General features: G+C 41.2%; 1 long non-coding RNA gene across 2 annotated transcripts in view; it reads left to right on the forward strand.

Moving 5' to 3' along the window:
• LOC307065872 overlaps window positions 1-21,525 on the forward strand; it is a 71,136-nt gene that overhangs the window by 29,572 nt on the left and 20,039 nt on the right. The window contains exon 1 of one of the 2 annotated variants that reach the window (XR_013811351.1): window positions 17,351-17,427. The exons of the other annotated variant lie outside the window; for it this stretch is intronic. This is a non-coding gene — a long non-coding RNA (uncharacterized lncRNA). Of the gene's footprint in view, window positions 1-17,350; window positions 17,428-21,525 lie in introns of those variants that run through there. 2 annotated transcript variants of the gene reach the window in all.

The raw sequence follows: 21,525 nt of genomic DNA on the forward strand, positions 1-21,525 counted from the left end.
TTCAGTTCCACCTGCTTCTGTTCACTCAACTCAGACCTTCTCAGAAATGTCTCCCGTCTGGGCCTCAGGGAGCCCACTTGTAACATGGAGATGAGAGACTAGACCAGAAACTCTGAGGCTGAGCAACACTGACCCCTGAAATGATTGGCCAAATTGGGTGTGTGTCTGTGTGTGGCAGTTCTTCTTGGAGAGAGTGTCCGCTTGTAATTAGAATATTAAGTGGGTCCCAGGCCTCCCAACGTGAAAAACTAAAAGAAAAACAGTAGGATGGAGGCAGGAACATAGGCTCCGAGTCGGAGACCATCATCAGGTGTCTTCTATGAATAAGGATAAATGGGAAGGGAGGGTTTGTCGCTTCTGGCACTCAGACCTCCACTGGCTTCCATATGTCTTCAGGGCAAAATCCCGAGTCCTCACGGTGGCTACACAGCTCTTTAGTCGTCCTCAGGGCCCTGCCATTGTCTCCAGCCTCATCCTTTTCTTGTGGTTCACTGTGCCCCAGTCACATTCAGCGTTTCTCTGTTCCCAAACACCAACACCTTTTCTATCTCAGGTCTTAGTTCCTGCTTCACCCTTTGTCCCTAAATCGTCTCTGCTCTGGCCCTTTCTCCTCCTTCAGGTCTCGGCCAGAGAGATCTCCCCATCTTCTCCAGCCAATCATCTAAATTTCCCTTCACCAGTCGTTCTCTGTCTCATTACCCAGGTTTTATTGCTTCCACATCAAGCTCCTCTATAAGAAATGCTCTCCTCCCTTGATTATTTTGGGTCATTTTTCCCTCCATTGGAGGGTGCATTTTCTCCATCTTCTTCCCAGGACACCTGCAGCACTTTACTCTGGGAGTGTTTAGATGCTGGGGACTGGGTTGGGCAGAGTACTCCTCAGGGAAAACCAAGGGGCTAGAGCAGATGATGAGGTTAGTTCCCATATTTGTTCTGGAAATTTCAACTCTGACTGAACTAAAGTGTCACTGCTCACTATAGCCCCCAGGTCTTCCAAATTCTGCACATCGAGGGGCTAGTTACCATCTTGGACAGGAGCCTTGCCTTCCAGCAGTTCATCTGCTCAGCGTCAGGGATACTGATTACACTTTGGTAAGGATGGGGAGAAGCTTAGGAGCCTGTGGTGTGGGCATGAAGGAGGCCCCCCCTTAAAAAACTAGGGCAGGGCTTCCCTGGTGGCGCACTGGTTGAGAGTCCGCCTGCCAATGCAGGGGACACGGGTTCGTGCCCCGGGCCGGGAAGATCCCACATGCCATGGAGCGGCTGGGCCCATGAGCCATGGCCGCTGAGCCTGCGCGTCTGGAGCCTGCACTCCGCAACGGGAGAGGCCACAACAGTGAGAGGCCCACGTACCGCAAAAAAAAAAAAAAAAATACCATAACGAAAATCTGACTGTTGGAAGAGATCAACATAGTAGAAGCGATGCAGGAAATAAGCCTATTGAAAATAGGCATGGATCAAGCTTTCAAGATGAACTGCAGATACTTCAAACTGAAGGGAAAATTTTTTAATGTAATCAGGCTGTGAGGACTGTCAACAGTATTGCCTCAGTTTCCCCACTTGGAAGAACTCCTAGTGGCTGTACCAGCATTTCTAATATATATGAGAATGATCGTTCAGTACTGACACAAGACCAAGAAGCACACAGGGAAAAACCTTACAAGTGTAATGAGTGTGATTTTTTAATTTTTTAAAAAAAATTACTGAAGTATAGTTGATTGATAATGTTAATTTCTGCTGTAGAGCAAAGTGATTCCGTTATACATGTATATATTCTTTTTCATATTCTTTTCCATTATGATTTATCACAGGGTGTTGAATATAGTTCCCAGTGCTACACAGTAGGACCTTGTTGTTTATCCAATCTATATATAATAGTTTGCATCTACTAACCCCCCGCAACTACAAGTCTGTTCTCTATGTCTGTGAGTCTGTTTCTGTTTTGGAGATAAGTTCATTTGTGTCATATTTTATATTCCACATATAAGTGGTAGCATATGGTATTTGTCTTTCTGACTAACTTAGTATGATGATCGCTAGGTCGATCCATGTTGTTGCGACACAGGATTGCTCTTACTTGGAAAAATAAAACTGGAAATAATTGGCAGTCAGTAGGTCTTGTACTCATTCAGGGGAAATACAAGTGATATGAGATTGTGTTGCAATTTGATTCGAAAGTACAATGTCTTATTATACGTTAAAATATTTTGATGACATTGACACTGAAGGTACAACTGAGGCTTAAAAGCGTCCACTTACTTTACTTGTCATGCCTTCGTAAGTGGAGCTAGCAACATACCCCTACATAGCTACAGGGGTCGATACAGGAAAAGTGTGTATATGACTAGTCCTGGGATCAAATCTCTCAGGCAGTTTTGACAAATGATATTAACTATCTTTCCATTAATTCATTATACTGCCCCATCCCCATGTCTTCTCGGCAATACTGAGGATGCTTTAAAGAAACATGTGTGTGTGTCCTTCAAACAGGTAATCATGATTTTGGATCCATTACTTATATCTTAAGCTCTCTAGGGAATTATGTCATTTTTTTTTTTTTTTTAAAAAACGAAGGTTCAACATGCAGAAGTATACACAGCCTATTTATATAGGGTGGCTTTTTAAGTCCTGAAAAATAAAAAAAAATTCTAACTCCAAGAAGTCCCAAATTGTAAATGTCTCCAATAGAAAATTAATATCACACCTCACCAAGCCACACAATAATTATGGCTATTCCTCAGTCACTGTAAATATGTGCCCATCCTGGCAATTTTCTCCTTCTGTTTCCTTCACCGAATTGCCCTTCCCCACTTGTATTTGTATGACACACGCAGGGCCACCGCAGTGACCAATGAGCTTGATCCTTGTAGAACAGGAATGGCACGGCAACATTTCTGTCCTTACAGGTGTTAGTATGAAATAGCCCATTCTAAGGGTTCTGTGTTTCACATAGTTTGTAATCCCTACGCAGACAGATCCAGCTCTTGTTTCCTTAAACTGCTTAAATTAACTCTAATTGCAGGAATGTTCCTGGGTCCAAACACCACCCCACATCAAGCCCCCACCGAGACTGCAGTTCCCAGACCAACATAAGTATCCCACACTACTTTAAGCTTTTACCTTGAAACTGTTACAGACTGTTAAACCAAGGAGGAAGCAATGGTGCAACACAAGACCCTCAAGCATTTCTAGACCCAGACAGGATCAAATGGAGGAACGTGCAGCGCCCGCCCCGCCCTCTGACGGTCCAGGCGCTGGCCTGGGCCCCACGCCCCGCTCCTCGCCCTGGCGCTCTGCTCAGGCCCCGCCCCTCCCCGTGGCGCTCTGCTCAGGCCCCGCCCCTCCCCGCGGCTTTCTGCTCAGGCCACGCCCCTCCCCGTGACACTCTGCTCAGGCCCCGCCCCCAGCCGCCTCTGGCGTCTCGTCTCCATGGTCGCGTAGTTTGCTGCAGATCCCGAAGCAGAGAACGCGGAGCTGCGGTCGCGGTGGGGAGTGTGAGTTAACCGTTTTTTACTAGTTCAACGTGCGCCTGGTGGTCCCCTCTCCGTATCCGAGGTCTGGGGTCGCTACGGACCTTAAAATATCCGCTCCCGCACCCCAAGTTAATTCAGTTGTGGCCGTGAGAAGCCTGGGGTCTGATTTCCCTTCGGTGTAAAATCCAGAGGTAATACGTATAATGCACGAAATACGTAGTAACTTATAGAAAAAGGAAGTCATTTTAATACCGACATGGTACTTAATTTTGTAAGTGTCCCGTAACAAATGTTCAGGAAATAATTTAAGTAGAATTTCAGCTTTGGGTGCTGATAGTGGAGCTTCTTCCTTGAGTCTTAGGTGTGTTATTCTCCTTTTCTGGTTTACAAGACCAGGGTAAAAGACTCTTCATTTTAGGAGACTATTTTCAGTTATGCTAGTTACTGGTATTAGAGCTAGAATTTAAAAGAAACAAAATGGATGCTTGTTCGATAATAACGGGTGCTCTAGGGTTTGTCCTCCAATTCATGTGTCGTTAGGTCTGCTACTAGTACTCAAAGTAGGCATCGGCTGAGGGGTCGGAATGTTATGCTTTGTTGTTTCAATGTATGGAGTACTGGGTAAATGCTAGGATTAAGACTGAAAAAATTAGAGCTAGTACTCCTGTAAGTTTTTTGGGAATTGATCATAGAATTGCATACGCGAATAAGAAGTATCATTCTGGCTTGATATGTGGTGGTGTATTAAGGGGATTTGCTGGGATGTAGTTGTCTGGGTCTCCTAGCAGGTCAGATGAGAATAATACTAAGATTAGAATCAGTGATAGGACACCTAGGATGTCTTTGTATAGTAGGGGTGAGATGGGATTTTGTCTATGTCATATGAGATTCTTGTGGGGTTATTAGAGCCCATTTCTGAAAGGAATAAGGGAACAGTTGCTACTGCTGCAATGAGGAGGGTAAAATGGAAGGCAAAGAATTGTGTTAGAGTTGCTTTGTCTACTGAAAAACTGCCTCAGATTCATTCCACAAGGCTTGTGCCGATACAGGGAATTGCTGAGAGAAGATTGGTAGCAACTGTTGCTCCTCAGAACGCTGTTTGTCCTCAAGGTAAGACATAGCCTATGAATGCTGTGGCTATACCTGTAAATAGTAAAATGATTCCAGTATTTCATGTTTCAGAAAAGGTATAGGATCTGTAGTATAAGCCTCGTCCTACATGAATGAATTGGCAAATAAAGAACATGGAAGCTCCATTTGCATGTAGGTATCAGATGATTCTAGTTTACATCTTGGCAGATATGTGTTACTCATGAAAATGCAGTTACTATACCTGATGTATGATGTATTGCTAGGAATAAGCCTGTCAAGATGTGTAGAACTAAACAAATGCCTAACAGAGAACCAAAGGTCCATCATGATGAGATGTTTGATGCAGCTGGAAGATCAATGGCTGCATTGTTGATAATTTTTATTAGTGGGTGTGATTTTCAGATGTTGGTCATTAGTGTTCTTATAGTCGAAATAGTGATGATTTTTCATGTCATTGGCCATGGTTAGATTCCATGTAAAAATAATGGTAACATACATTGTATTTAAGTACTATTTTTAAAATTAGTTTTGTGGGGTTTTCTTCTAAACCTTCGCCTATTTATGGTGGACTTGGGTTGATTGTGGGTGGTGGTATTGGTTGTGGAATTGTGTTGAATTTTGGTGGTTCGCTTTTGGGTTTAATGGTGTTTTTAATTTCTTTAGGGGGAATGTTAGTAGTATTTGGTTATACAACAGCTGTGGCTACTGAGAAGTATCCTGAAATTTGAGTTTCTAACAAAACTGTTTTAGGTATATTTCTTCTGGGATTAGTGATAGAATTTACAATAGAAAATTGATAAAGTGATAGAATTTTCTGTGCTTTAAAGGACAAGGAAGTAGAAATTGTATTTGTTCAATGGACTGGGGGACTGAGTAATTTATGATTCAGGTGATTCTGGATTTTTTAGTGAGGAGGCTATAGATACTGCGGCGTTGTATAGTTATGGTAGTTGATTCAAGGTAATTGTTACTGGTTGGTCATTGCTTATAGTTATTATAGAGGTTACTCATGGCAATTAAATACTATTATGCTTAGGGTAAGGATAATGAGGAATGAAAGGAAGTATAGTTTGATTAGGCCTCTTTGGTCTGGTACAAGTGTAGAAAATTTTATTTGAATAAGAGAAGTGGGTTTTGGTAAGATATTTTCTAGTCAAATTAAATCCAGTAGGGAAGATGCTGATTTTTGGCTTGCTGAAAGTGGTGTATAATAGTGGGGAAATATCCTAAGAGTTTTGAGATTTTGAAGAAGTTTGAGGGATAATTAAGTTTTAAATTTTATGCAGCAAGGTTGATTTCAGGTGCTAGAATAAAGCCTAGGATGGTTACGGCAAGAGCAGTTGGTTTCAGTTAAGGAGGCACAGTTATTTGTGGGATTGTTGTTGGGGGAATGTTGTTGGAGATAAGAAATCTGGAGAAACTGCTTCCAGCTAATAGACATGGGATAGAGTTGATTAGGAGTGGGTTGTCTTCATTAATTAAAGTTAATTGGACAAGCAAGGTTGTCCTCGGAGTGGGAGGAAAATAACGTGAGTGCGTGCTATGGACAGCTGTGAGAGATGTGGCGACGGGGGTTATTAAGAGGGCTCAGGTGTTGGTATACAGCGTGTTAGCAGATTCGATAATGAGATCTTTAGAATAGAAGCTCGTGAGGAGTGGTATCCTGTTAGCGTGAGACTTCCAATAATGAGGGCTGTTGTGGTGAAAGGCATTGCTTTACATAGGCCTCCTATTTTTCGAATGTCTTATCTATCATTTACATTGCGAATAATCGATCCAGAGCATATGAATAGTATATCCTTGAAACAGGCGTGTGTTTAAATACGGAGAAATGCTAGATGAGGCTGGTTAATGCCGATTGTTACTATTATAAGGCCTAGTTGACTCGAAGTGGAGAAAGCAACAATTTTTTTAATGTCATTTTGGGTAAGAGCACATATTGCTGTAAATAATGTGGTGATAGCTCCTAAACATAATGTTATTGTTTGGATAAATGTATTATTTTCTATTAAAGGGTAAAAGCGGATAAGTAGGAAGATGCCTGCTACAACTATTGTGCTTGAGTGGACTAGGGCTGAGATGGCAGTAGGACCCTCTGTTGCTGAGGGAAGTCATGGGTGGAGGCCAATTTGGGCGGGTTTTCCAGTTGCAGCTAATACAAGTCCTATCGGGTAGATTTGGGTGATGTAGGTTAAGTATAAAGATTTGTTGAATAGAGATCATGCTGTTGATACAATGAATCCAGTGTCTCCAGTGTGTTGTATAAAATTGTTTGAAGAGCGGCCGTATTTGCATCTGCTCTGTCACGTCATCACCCAATAAGTAGAAAAGACATAATTCTGACTCCTTCCCATCCAGTGAAAAGTTGGAGAAGATTGTTAGTGGGAACACGAGTTAGTATTGTGGGAATTCCCTGGCCGTCCAGTGGTTAGGACTGCGTGCTTTCACTGCCGAGGGCCTGGGTTCCATCCCTGGTCGGGGAAAAGAATTAGTATTGTGATAAGAAACAGGAGTAAATATTTTAAAAATTGATTAATATTAGGATCTGAGTGCATGTATCATATTGAAAATTCTATACTAGATCATGTGATAAATTAGTGCTACTGCACAAACATTGAGAAATACTCTATTGTAAAGCTAAGTGATAATTTTAAGGTTTGGATTGTGATTCGGTGTCAGTTTGAGATAATTATTTCTTGTTCTGTAAGAATAAATATTGTTGGAATTAGGCTGGTGATAAAAGCATATGAGATAGTGGTTTTCACATGGGATGGATATATATTACTTCTGTAAATGTTGGAGTTTGTTGTTATAATCGGCATTGTTAGTATGAATAGTGTGACTAGTGTAAAGGAGGTGAGTAAGTTATTATTTTTACTTGGATTTGCACCAGTTTTTTGATTCCTAAGACCAGTGGATAACTACTGTCCTTTAGAAGCTTGAAAAAGCCATCCTAACAGGTTTGGATGCGTGAATTAGCAGTTCTTGCATACTTTTTTGGTAAATAAGATTTAGTCTTCTGTTACTGGATTCACAATCTACTGTTTTATTCTTTTTTAAAGAATACTTACAGTATAAGGTCCTAAAATGATTTGGGGGTTTAATGATAGGAGTAAGAGAGGAAACGGGTGGAGAGTTACGACGTGTAAACGATAGCTTAATATCATTGATATGACGCGTGCATTTGCCTCCTTCAGCTTTTCGGTCTCCGGTCCACGTAGACACCGCCTTTAGGGTCGTTTTCCTCCATAAAACCCTTTACGACCTCCCCCGCCCCCCCACCCATGTAACGTCCTCTTCCGCGAGGTGGATGCGCGCCCCCCAGCCTCGCCCTCTCGGCCCCTGGAGGGCAGCGCCGGCCGCCCCGCTCGTGGACAGGCCGCGTCCTCCCCCCGGTCCTGGGGTTCTGCAGAGCCCGCCCCTCTCCGGAGACCCCCTCCCTCCCTCCCAGCCCCCCTGTCCTCGCGTCTTCTCAGGCCGGTCCTTCTGCTCCCCCGGCCTCCCCTTCCTGGTCAGCCCTTCCCCTCACCCGGCGTGGGGGGCGGGGAGTGACCTGGGCCAGCCGTGTGACACCCCAGTGTTCTTACAAGTGTAATGAGCGTGACATAGCCTTTCTTCAGGGCTCAGCCCTCACTAGACATCAAAGAATCCATACAGGAGGGAAACCATTTAGATGTGGTGTACGTGGCCAGGCCTTCAGTCAGAGGACTCACTCTGCACATCATTGGAGCATCCACACTAGAGTGAAACCTTACACATGTAATGAGTGTGGTAAAGTGTATAGTCTGCTGGACCCTCAGAAAAGTCAAGCTGGAGGAAAGCCACACAAATGTGGGTGTCACAGCAAAGCTTCGGTTCTGTGTTCAAACCTGGTTCACCAACCATCACGTAATTAATCCCGAATCGGAAACTTACCAGCGTACTGAATGTCACAAGCGTTTGGAAAGCGTTCACACCTTGCAGAGCATGAGCAAGCTCATACAGGAGAGAAGCCGTACAAGTGCAATGCATGTGGCAGACGCGTCAGGGTGCATTCAGGCCTAAAAAGACATAGGTGATCCCTACTCACGGGAAACCTTACAAATGTAATAAATGTGGCGAGGCTTTTGTCAGGCCTTTACATCTTAGGCTTCCTGAGAAAATTCATGCTAGATAGAAGCTGTATAAATGTAATGAGTGTGTCAAGGCTTTTAGACAATGGTCTGAACTCAGGATTTAGTAAAGAGTTCATTCTGGAGAGAATGCTTACAAGTGACACGAGTGTGTAAAACCTTTACTCAGGGCTCACATCTCACCAGTCATCGGATAATCCATACTGGAGAGACCCTTACAAGTGCACGGAATGTGGCTAGGCTTTTAGGTACTGTCTTAAACTCAGGGTTTACTGAATACTTTATACTTACAAATGCTATGAATATGGCAGTTTTAAAAATTATTGCTCACTCTTTAGGTATGTAAGAATATATATCCTGGAGACAAACCCCACAGATGTAATGTTTGTGGGAAGGATTTTACCCAAACGTCAAAGGTTGGGGAACATAGTGGAGCGATCCCTTACAGATGCAATGGGAGTGGCAAAAGTTTCACCTTGAGTTGAAGTAGGCAACAAGAGTCCATGCTGAAGAGAAGTCCTGGAAATGTATGGGCAGGCGCTTTCTCCAGGCTTCAGAGTGCACTAGACTTCAGAATATACGTCATTCACAGAAACCACACAAGAGTAATGTGCATGCTAAAGCTTTAACCCAGAGATCAGAAGTGTGGAACAGGAGAGGATTTATATTGGAGAGCAAGCTTTCAAAGGTAATGAATGTTGTAAAGTGTCTCATCAAATATTCACACCTTGGGTGTAATGAGGTAATTCATGCAGATCAGAAACTGTACACATGTACTGAATGTGGAAACACCTTTAAGAAAACAGTATGTCCTGAAGATTCACCAAAAAATTCATACTGGGGAGAAATGTAACGAATTTGGTAATTTCCCCCCTTGGTGTCCATACGTTTGTTCTCTACATCTGTGTCTCAATTTCTGCTCTGAAAACCAGTTCACCTGTACCATTCTTCTAGGTTCCACATATATGCGTTAATATACGATATTTGTTTTTCTCTTTCTGACTTACTTCACTCTGTATGACAGTCTCTAGATCCATCCACGTCTCAACAAATGACCCAGTTTCACTCCTTTTTATGGCTGAGCAATATTCCATTGTATATATGTACCACATCTTCTTTATCCATTCGTCTGTCAATGGGCATTTAGGTTGCTTCCATGACCTGGCTATTGTAAATAGTGCTGCAATGAACATTGGGGTGCATGTGTCTATGTGAATTGTGGTTTTCTCTGGGTATATGCCCAGTAGTGGGATTGTTGGATCATATGGTAATTCTATTTTTAGTTTTTTAAGGAACCTCCATACTGTTCTCCATAGCAGCTGTATCAGTTTACATTCCCACCAGCAGTGCAAGAGGGTCCCCTTTTCTCCCTCTCCAGCATTTGTTGTTTGTAGCTTTTCTGATGAAGCCCATTCTAACTGGTGTGAGGTGATACCTCATTGAAGTTTTGATTTGCATTTCTCTAATAATTGGTGATGTTGAGCAGCTTTTCATATGCTTCTTGGCCATCTGTAAGTCTTCTTTGGAGAAATGTCTATTTAGGTCTTCTGCCCATTTTTGGATTGGATTGTTTTTTTAATATCGAGCTGTTTATATATTTTGGAGATTAATCCTTTGTCCGTTGATTCGTTTGCAAATATTTTCTCCCATTCTGAGGGCTGTCTTTTCGTCTTGTTTATGGTTTCCTTTGCTGTGCAAAAGCTTTTAAGTTTCATTAGGTCCCATTTGTTTATTTTTGGTTTTGTTTCCATTTCTCTAGGAGGTGGATCAAAACAGATCTTGCTGTGATTTCTGTCAAAGAGTGTTCTTCCTATGTTTTCCTCTAAGAGTTTTATAGTGTCCGCTCTTACATTTAGGTCTCGAATACATTTTGAGTTTATTTTTGTATATGGTGTTAGGGAGTGTTCTAATTTCATTCTTTTACATGTAGCTGTCCAGTTTTCCCAGCACCACTTATTTTTTTTTTTTTTTTTTGCGGTACGTGGGCCTCTCACTGCTGTGGCCTCTCCCGTTGCGGAGCACAGGCTCCGGACGTGCAGGCTCAGTGGCCATGGTTCACGGGCCCAGCCGCTCCGTGGCACGTGGGATCTTCCCGGACCGGGGCACGAACCCGTGTCCCCTGCATCGGCAGGCGGACTCTCAACCACTGTGCCACCAGGGGAGCCCCCAGCACCACTTATTGAAAAGACTGTGTTTTCTCCATTGTGTATCCTTGCCTCCTTTGTCATAGATTAATTGACCATAGTTGCATGAGTTTACCTCTGGGCTTTCTATCTTGTTCCATTGATCTATGTTTCTGTGTTTGTGCCAGTACCATATTGTCTTGATTACTGTAGCTTTGTAGTATGATCTGAAGTCAGAGAGTCTGATTCCTCCAGCTCCGTTTTTTTCTCTCAAGACTGCTTTGACTATTCGGGGTCTTTTGTGTCTCCATACAAATTTTAAGATTTTTTGGTTCTAGTTCCGTAAAAAATGCCATTGATAATTTGATAGGGATTGCATTGAATCTGTAGGTTGCTTTGGGTAGTATAGTCATTTTCACAATATTGATTCTCCCAATCCAAGAACATGGTATATCTCTCCATCTGTTGGTATCATCTTTAATTTCTTTCGTCAGTGTCTTATAGTTTTCTGCATACAGGTCTTTTGTCTCCCTAGGTAGGTTTATTCCTAGGTATTTTATTCTTTTTGTTGCAGTGGTAAATGGGAGTGTTTCCTTAATTTCTCTTTCAGATATTTCATCATTAGTGTATAGGAATGCAAGAGATTTCTTTGCATTAATTTTTTATACTGCAACTTTACCAGATTCATTGATTAGCTCTAGTAGTTTTCCGGTGGCATCTTTAGGATTCTCTATGTATAGTATCATGTCATCTGCAAACAGTGACAGTTTTACTTCTTCGTTTCCAATTTGTATTCCTTTTATTTCTTTTTCTTCTCTGATTGCCATGGCGAAGACTGTCAACCACTGTGCCACCATGGAAGCCCTTTTTTGGTAGTTTTGATAGTGGGTTTTCAGTTTTATTTTTTTCAATTAACCCGATGATCTTTGGGACTGTAAACATTCATGCGAAGGGAGTAACCGGAGCAAGCAGCTCATTGCAGAAGTAAGGCAACATTTCCAATACTCTGTTAGATGTAACTAGGTGAAGTCAAGAGCAACGAAATACAAAGCACTGGAGGTCTGTTCTCAGGAGAAGAGCTGGATTCAAGAAAAGGGTCCCTTGTCATTCCTGCCCCCACAGAACAGGGCCCTCACTATATCTGCCCAGCAGAACTGCACATTTGCCGTGGACCCGAGACTACTGGGTACCTCTTTTATTTTTTTCTTCTAAATGAGAGTGTTTATTGAGATTTTATTTCTCTGTTCCACCGTAATGTGTTATGAGTAGGGAGAGCTCCACACGGGGCTCTGAATTCAGAGGAATCTCATGAGATTATTATGAAATTCATTTGTGATTGAACTCATGTCTAGGGCGAAATGTTTTTTCTTTCCTCTTGGACCGGGGTAAATATATTTTGTGTGAACAAAGGACAGACAAATTATTTCTGATAGAAGCTGCACTAACATATATTGTAATATTATTTCCAATCATTTATCACCATCCTGTGAGATCATATATGTCTGCCCTTTGATATCAAACTTGGCCACTTGACTTAGGCAACCAACCCTTCCTTCCCTTTGAGAGGACTGCACTTCCCTGCCCATTTTGTGCAAGATTGGCTTTGTGAGTTCCTGTTGTGAGTAGAATGGCATGTTTCAACTTTAAATGGAAGCTTTCAAAACCTTTGTTTGCTTTTTTGAACCTCTTCCTGCTACAAGAATGGTAGATCCCAGATACACTGGAATTTTACCCTGAATCCCAGAATCAAGTTAGAGAAACAAGCAAGAGGTGAATAATGATAGATATCATATGAGCAAGAAATAAATGTTTGTTGTTATAAAGCCAGTAAGAATTCAGGGATATTTGTTACCACAGGAAAACTTGTAGAAAGCTGACTGGTACCCTTTCAATGACCTTTTGTTTTTCCTTACCCACCTTAACCACCCAAGATTTAGGTTACAGAAGGGAATTCATTATTCCCAGTAATTGTTCCACCTTTGAAATCTTGATTTCAAGATCCCCTTCCTAAATATTACCCTCACTCCTTCCATCATATATTCACTGTTTGCATTAGAATATCCATTTAATTTTAATTCATCTAGAAATATATTACCTTTCATTGTCTAACTACCCTTAATGGATTGTGTGTTCTCAGTTTTAACATGTTTAGCTGGTTTATCATATCAGATATTGGTAACAACCTCAAGAAACTTGCCCTCTTTCACTGTGGTGCCTTCACCTACCTAAACAAGCCTCAGAACTGGATGAGCTCAGTTAAGACTTAAGTCCCGTTACAAGCAGGAAGTTCACACTGAGGGCCAAAAAGCCCAAGAAAACAAAAAAAATGAAAGAGCCCTTAGGCTTTTAGGTGTTTTGTTAAATAGCTATCCCTTCTCCAAGGGTGCTCTTTTTAATTTCTCCTGCTATAGTAGCAAATTATAAATTTGATACGTTCTGTTTTCATTTTTATTCAATTCAGAATACATTCTAATTTCCTTTCTAATTTCTCCTCTGTCACAGGGTTGGTCACAAGTCGGTCATTATATTTCAAATATTTGATTTTCCAGATATTTTTGTTAATGATTTCTGTTTTAATTCCATTGTGGTCATAGAGATATTTTGTATAGGATTCTTGTAAAGTTTATCCAGACTTGTTTCATGGGCCAGGATGTGGTTTGTCTTGGTAAAGTACTCTGTGCACTTTGAAAGATTGCTTAAAATTCTCGTTAGCTGGATTGTTCTTATAAAGGAGAAACTCAGTTTCCCTCCTCTTGTGGAGAGAAAGATCCAGTCCATCCTACTGTGTTTCTTTTCTCTGTGTTTCCTTTATGCTCACACTATTACCACCTTCACTCTGAACACTTCACTTCTCACACTTTTGGTCACCAAATGTGGAAGTTTTTCCCCACAACAAGCAATTCTCTGCAACACCAACTAGGTGTTTTTCACTTAAACTCAATTCTGACACTATCTACCTGGAGAGAGCGTCACATCCCACAGATTAGGGCTCAGCCCACAACACTGCCCCAGCCCCCACCCGACACACTTCAGACCCCAGTCACAGGTCCAGGTCGTCACCTTTGCTTCAGACCAAGTAGCTATAGATGGTGGATTCCAACAAGCCTCTCCTGGGATCAGTTAATTTGCTAGAGCTGCTCACAAAACTCAGGGAAACACATTCACCAGTTTCCTAAAGGATATAATAAAGGATACAGTTGAAGAGACACATAGGGTGAGATCTGGGAGGTACCCCAGCGCAGGTGCTTCTGTCTTCATGGCGTTGGGGTGCATCACCCTCCCCATGTGGATGTGTTCGCCAGTCTGCAGCTCTCTGAACCTCCTACTGTCGGGATTTTATGGAGGCTTCCTTGTGTAGGTATAATGAATTTTTAGGGGTAGGGCTGAAAATTCCAAGCTTCTAATCCTGGCTTGGTCTTTCTGCTGATCAAGCTCCCCTTGTAGGATGGAGCCACCCAGAGTCACCTCAATAGAACAAAAGATGCTCCTGGTGCTCTTACCACTTAGAGAATCACAAGGGTTTTAGGAGCTCTGTGCCAGGAGCCAGGGCCAGAGATCAATATATATTTTTTCTATTATCTCACAGTTCTATAAATCTCCATTTCATTGATTAATGATATTAGAATCTTCCAGGAACTTACGGATTTTCTGTCTGTTCTTCTACTGTTATTGACAGAGGAAGCATGGAAATCGCTGACCATGAGTGTGGGTTTATTTATTACTCCTTGCAATCTTGTCAGTTTTCTCCGAGGGTTTTGAAGTTCTGCTGCTGGGTGCATAGTTTTTATGACTGTCATGTCATTCTGATGAACTTAATCCCTTTATGATTATGAACTAGAGTTCATTATCCCTGGTCTTATTTGCTCCTTAATCTCCTTTGATCTTACAATAGCCACTCTATTTTGAATAGTGTTGATATGGTTTACCTTTTTTCCATGCTTTTATTTTGAATTTTATTAAATTCATCTCTCTTTTAAAAATCTAGTTGTCAATGTCTGCCTTTCAATTGGGGTCTTTAGGCCATTTGGTTTGAAAGAGATAATTATATAGTTAGATTTAAATTATTATCATGCTATTGGTTTTATATTGTCTGCCTTGTATTTTCCACCGTTTCCCCTCTTTTTCTGTCTTCTGTAAAATAACTGAATTTTTTGTTGGGTTTGTGTAAACTCCTTTTTCGGTTCATCACTGTTAGCTGTAACTATATTTAAGTGTTTGCTCTAGGGGTTTTACTATACAGCTTACCACAGTCTACATTCAAGGACTTCCACACTACTTTCTATAGAGCATCCGACCCTTACACATGTATACTTCCAGTTCTCCAGTCCTGCCCTTTGTGTGATCATTCTCATAGATTTTACTTTGACAGATACTATAAACCCAAACTAGATGGTTAAGTTTTTTAAACAATTATATTTTAAAGACACTTAAAAATAAGCAAGGTCTGGCTTATGTATTTACCGAGTAGTTGCTGTCTCTGGTGGCCTTCATTCCTTTGTGTAGGTCATGGCTCGGCAACCTACAGAACAGGAGCCAAATACAACCTACCATCTGTTTTTAAATGCTGTATCAATGTAATTAGAATACACTTATGTTTAGGTACCATGGATCTAATGAGGGCAGAGTAGAATAGTTGTAACAGAATCAGTATGGCTTACAAAGAATAAAATATTTGCTATGTGCCCCTTTACAAAAAAGTTTGCTGACTTCTCATGGAGTGTCACATTTCGATTTCATATCTCAATTACTATAAAATTTTGGACATAACGCATACGGAAAAGTCAATCTGGTACTCAGGTATTAGGCAGCGGTGACACAGGAATTACTCTTTTTTTAAAAAAATTATTTTATTGAAGTATAGTTGATTGATAATGTTAATTTCTGCTGTAGAGCAAAGTGATTCCGTTATACATGTATATATTCTTTTTCATATTCTTTTCCATTATGATTTATCACAGGGTGTTGAATATAGTTCGCAGTGCTACACAGTAGGACCTTGTTGTTTATCCAATCTATATATAATAGTTTGCATCTACTAACCCCCCGCAACTACAAGTCTGTTCTCTATGTCTGTGAGTCTGTTTCTGTTTTGGAGATAAGTTCATTTGTGTCATATTTTATATTCCACATATAAGTGGTAGCATATGGTATTTGTCTTTCTGACTAACTTAGTATGATGATCGCTAGGTCGATCCATGTTGTTGCGACACAGGATTGCTCTTACTTGGAAAAATAAAACTAAATAATTGGCAGTCAGTAGGTCTTGTACTCATTCAGGGGAAATACAAGTGATATGAGATTGTGTTGCAATTTGATTCGAAAGTACAATGTCTTATTATACGTTAAAATATTTTGATGACATTGACACTGAAGGTACAACTGAGGCTTAAAAGCGTCCACTTACTTTACTTGTCATGCCTTCGTAAGTGGAACTAGCAACATACCCCTACATAGCTACAGGGGTCGATACAGGAAAAGTGTGTATATGACTAGTCCTGGGATCAAATCTCTCAGGCAGTTTTGACAAATGATATTAACTATCTTTCCATTAATTCATTATACTGCCCCATCCCCATGTCTTCTCGGCAATACTGAGGATGCTTTAAAGAAACATGTGTGTGTGTCCTTCAAACAGGTAATCATGATTTTGGATCCATTACTTATATCTTAAGCTCTCTAGGGAATTATATCATTTTTTTAAAACGAAGACTCAACATGCAGAAGTATACACAGCCTATTTATATAGGGTGGCTTTTTAAGTCCTGAAAAATAAAAAAGATTCTAACTCCAAGAAGTCCCAAATTGTAAATGTCTCCAATAGAAAATTAATATCACACCTCACCAAGCCACACAATAATTATGGCTATTCCTCAGTCACTGTAAATATGTGCCCATCCTGGCAATTTTCTCCTTCTGTTTCCTTCACCGAATTGCCCTTCCCCACTTGTATTTGTATGACACACGCAGGGCCACCGCAGTGACCAATGAGCTTGATCCTTGTAGAACAGGAATGGCACGGCAACATTTCTGTCCTTACAGGTGTTAGTATGAAATAGCCCATTCTAAGGGTTCTGTGTTTCACATAGTTTGTAATCCCTACGCAGACAGATCCAGCTCTTGTTTCCTTAAACTGCTTAAATTAACTCTAATTGCAGGAATGTTCCTGGGTCCAAACACCACCCCACATCAAGCCCCCACCGAGACTGCAGTTCCCAGACCAACATAAGTATCCCACACTACTTTAAGCTTTTACCTTAAAACTGTTACAAACTGTTAAACCAAGGAGGAAGCAATGGTGCAACACAAGACCCTCAAGCATTTCTAGACCCAGACGGGATCAAATGGAGGAACGTGCAGCGCCCGCCCCGCCCTCTGACGGTCCAGGCGCTGGCCTGGGCCCCACGCCCCGCTCCTCGCCCTGGCGCTCTGCTCAGGCCCCGCCCCTCCCCGTGGCGCTCTGCTCAGGCCCCGCCCCTCCCCGCGGCTTTCTGCTCAGGCCACGCCCCTCCCCGTGACACTCTGCTCAGGCCCCGCCCCCAGCCGCCTCTGGCGTCTCGTCTCCGTGGTCGCGTAGTTTGCTGCAGATCCCGAAGCAGAGAACGCGGAGCTGCGGTCGCGGTGGGGAGTGTGAGTTAACCGTTTTTTACTAGTTCAACGTGCGCCTGGTGGTCCCCTCTCCGTATCCGAGGTCTGGGGTCGCTACGGACCTTAAAATATCCGCTCCCGCACCCCAAGTTAATTCAGTTGTGGCCGTGAGAAGCCTGGGGTCTGATTTCCCTTCGGTGTAAAATCCAGAGGTAATACATATAATGCACGAAATACGTAGTAACTTATAGAAAAAGGAAGTCATTTTAATACCGACATGGTACTTAATTTTGTAAGTGTCCCGTAACAAATGTTCAGGAGATAATTTAAGTAGAATTTCAGCTTTGGGTGCTGATAGTGGAGCTTCTTCCTTGAGTCTTAGGTGTGTTATTCTCCTTTTCTGGTTTACAAGACCAGGGTAAAAGACTCTTCATTTTAGGAGATTATTTTCAGTGATGCTAGTTACTGGTATTAGAGCTAGAATTTAAAAGAAACAAAATGGATGCTTGTTCGATAATAACGGGTGCTCTAGGGTTTGTCCTCCAATTCATGTGTCGTTAGGTCTGCTACTAGTACTCAAAGTAGGCATCGGCTGAGGGGTCGGAATGTTATGCTTTGTTGTTTCAATGTATGGAGTACTGGGTAAATGCTAGGATTAAGACTGAAAAAATTAGAGCTAGTACTCCTGTAAGTTTTTTGGGAATTGATCATAGAATTGCATACGCGAATAAGAAGTATCATTCTGGCTTGATATGTGGTGGTGTATTAAGGGGATTTGCTGGGATGTAGTTGTCTGGGTCTCCTAGCAGGTCAGATGAGAATAATACTAAGATTAGAATCAGTGATAGGACACCTAGGATGTCTTTGTATAGTAGGGGTGAGATGGGATTTTGTCTATGTCATATGAGATTCTTGTGGGGTTATTAGAGCCCATTTCTGAAAGGAATAAGGGAACAGTTGCTACTGCTGCAATGAGGAGGGTAAAATGGAAGGCAAAGAATTGTGTTAGAGTTGCTTTGTCTACTGAAAAACCGCCTCAGATTCATTCCACAAGGCTTGTGCCGATATAGGGAATTGCTGAGAGAAGATTGGTAGCAACTGTTGCTCCTCAGAACGCTGTTTGTCCTCAAGGTAAGACATAGCCTATGAATGCTGTGGCTATACCTGTAAATAGTAAAATGATTCCAGTATTTCATGTTTCAGAAAAGGTATAGGATCTGTAGTATAAGCCTCGTCCTACATGAATGAATTGGCAAATAAAGAACATGGAAGCTCCATTTGCATGTAGGTATCAGATGATTCTAGTTTACATCTTGGCAGATATGTGTTACTCATGAAAATGCAGTTACTATACCTGATGTATGATGTATTGCTAGGAATAAGCCTGTCAAGATGTGTAGAACTAAACAAATGCCTAACAGAGAACCAAAGGTCCATCGTGATGAGATGTTTGATGCAGCTGGAAGATCAATGGCTGCATTGTTGATAATTTTTATTAGTGGGTGTGATTTTCAGATGTTGGTCATTAGTGTTCTTATAGTCGAAATAGTGATGATTTTTCATGTCATTGGCCATGGTTAGATTCCATGTAAGAATAATGGTAACATACATTGTATTTAAGTACTGTTTTTAAAATTAGTTTTGTGGGGATTTCTTCTAAACCTTCGCCTATTTATGGCGGACTTGGGTTGATTGTGGGTGGTGGTATTGGTTGTGGAATTGTGTTGAATTTTGGTGGTTCGCTTTTGGGTTTAATGGTGTTTTTAATTTCTTTAGGGGGAATGTTAGTAGTATTTGGTTATACAACAGCTGTGGCTACTGAGAAGTATCCTGAAACTTGAGTTTCTAATAAATCTGTTTTAGGTATATTTCCTTGGGGATTAATGATAGAATTTACAATAGAAAATTGATAAAGTGATAGAATTTTCTGTGCTTTAAAGGACAAGGAAGTAGAAATGGTATTTGTTCAATGGACTGGGGGACTGAGTAATTTATGATTCAGGTGATTCTGGATTTTTTAGTGAGGAGGCTATAGATATTGCGGCGTTGTATAGTTATGGTAGTTGATTCAAGGTAATTGTTACTGGTTGGTCATTGCTTATAGTTATTATAGAGGTTACTCATGGCAATTAAATACTATTATGCTTAGGGTAAGGATAATGAGGAATGAAAGGAAGTATAGTTTGATTAGGCCTCTTTGGTCTGGTACAAGTGTAGAAAATTTTATTTGAATAAGAGAAGTGGGTTTTGGTAAGATATTTTCTAGTCAAATTAAATCCAGTAGGGAAGATGCTGATTTTTGGCTTGCTGAAAGTGGTGTATAATAGTGGGGAAATATCCTAAGAGTTTTGAGATTTTGAAGAAGTTTGAGGGATAATTAAGTTTTAAATTTTATGCAGCAAGGTTGATTTCAGGTGCTAGAATAAAGCCTAGGATGGTTACGGCAAGAGCAGTTGGTTTCAGTTAAGGAGGCACAGTTATTTGTGGGATTGTTGTTGGGGGAATGTTGTTGGAGATAAGAAATCTGGAGAAACTGCTTCCAGCTAATAGACATGGGATAGAGTTGATTAGGAGTGGGTTGTCTTCATTAATTAAAGTTAATTGGACAAGCAAGGTTGTCCTCGGAGTGGGAGGAAAATAACGTGAGTGCGTGCTATGGACAGCTGTGAGAGATGTGGCGACGGGGGTTATTAAGAGGGCTCAGGTGTTGGTATACAGCGTGTTAGCAGATTCGATAATGAGATCTTTAGAATAGAAGCTCGTGAGGAGTGGTATCCTGTTAGCGTGAGACTTCCAATAATGAGGGCTGTTGTGGTGAAAGGCATTGCTTTACATAGGCCTCCTATTTTTCGAATGTCTTATCTATCATTTACATTGCGAATAATCGATCCAGAGCATATGAATAGTATATCCTTGAAACAGGCGTGTGTGCAAATATGGAGAAATGCTAGATGAGGCTGGTTAATGCCGATTGTTACTATTATAAGGCCTAGTTGACTCGAAGTGGAGAAAGCAACAATTTTTTTAATGTCACTTTGGGTAAGAGCACATATTGCTGTAAATAATGTGGTGATAGCTCCTAAACAGAATGTTATTGTTTGGATAATTGTATTCCTTTCTATTAAAGGGTAAAAGCGGATTAGTAGGAAGATGCCTGCTACAACTATTGTGCTTGAGTGGGGTAGGGCTCAGATGGCAGTAGGACCCTCTGTTGCTGAGGGAAGTCATGGGTGGAGGCCAATTTGGGCGGGTTTTCCAATTGCAGCTAATACAAGTCCTATCGGGTAGATTTGGGTGATTTAGGTTAAGTATAAAGATTTGTTGAATAGAGATCATGCTGTTGATACAATGAATCCAGTGTCTCCAGTGTGTTGTATAAAATTGTTTGAAGAGCGGCCGTATTTGCATCTGCTCTGTCACGTCATCACCCAATAAGTAGAAAAGACGTAATTCTGACTCCTTCCCATCCAGTGAAAAGTTGGAGAAGATTGTTAGTGGGAACATGAATTAGTACTGTGGGAATTCCCTGGCCGTCCAGTGGTTAGGACTGCGTGCTTTCACTGCCGAGGGCCTGGGTTCCATCCCTGGTCGGGGAAAAGAATTAGTATTGTGATAAGAAACAGGAGTAAATATTTTAAAAATTGATTAATATTAGGATCTGAGTGCATGTATCATATTGAAAATTCTATACTAGGTCATGTGATAAATTAGTGCTACTGCACAAACATTGAGAAATAATCTATTGTGAAGCTAAGTGATAATTTTAAGGTTTGGATTGTGATTCGGTGTCAGTTTGAGATAATTATTTCTTGTTCTGTAAGAATAAATATTGTCGGAATTAGGCTGGTGATAAAAGCATATGAGATAGTGGTTTTCACATGGGATGGATATATATTACTTCTGTAAATGTTGGAGTTTGTTGTTATAATCGGCATTGTTAGTATGAATAGTGTGACTAGTGTAAAGGAGGTGAGTAAGTTATTATTTTTACTTGGATTTGCACCAGGTTTTTGGTTCCTAAGACCAGTGGATAACTACTGTCCTTTAGAAGCTTGAAAAAGCCATCCTAACAGGTTTGGATGCGTGAATTAGCAGTTCTTGCATACTTTTTTGGTAAATAAGATTTAGTCTTCTGTTACT

The sequence above is a fragment of the Hyperoodon ampullatus genome (genome assembly GCF_949752795.1).
Source record: "Hyperoodon ampullatus genome assembly, chromosome: 18".
Taxonomy (NCBI): domain Eukaryota; kingdom Metazoa; phylum Chordata; class Mammalia; order Artiodactyla; family Ziphiidae; genus Hyperoodon; species Hyperoodon ampullatus.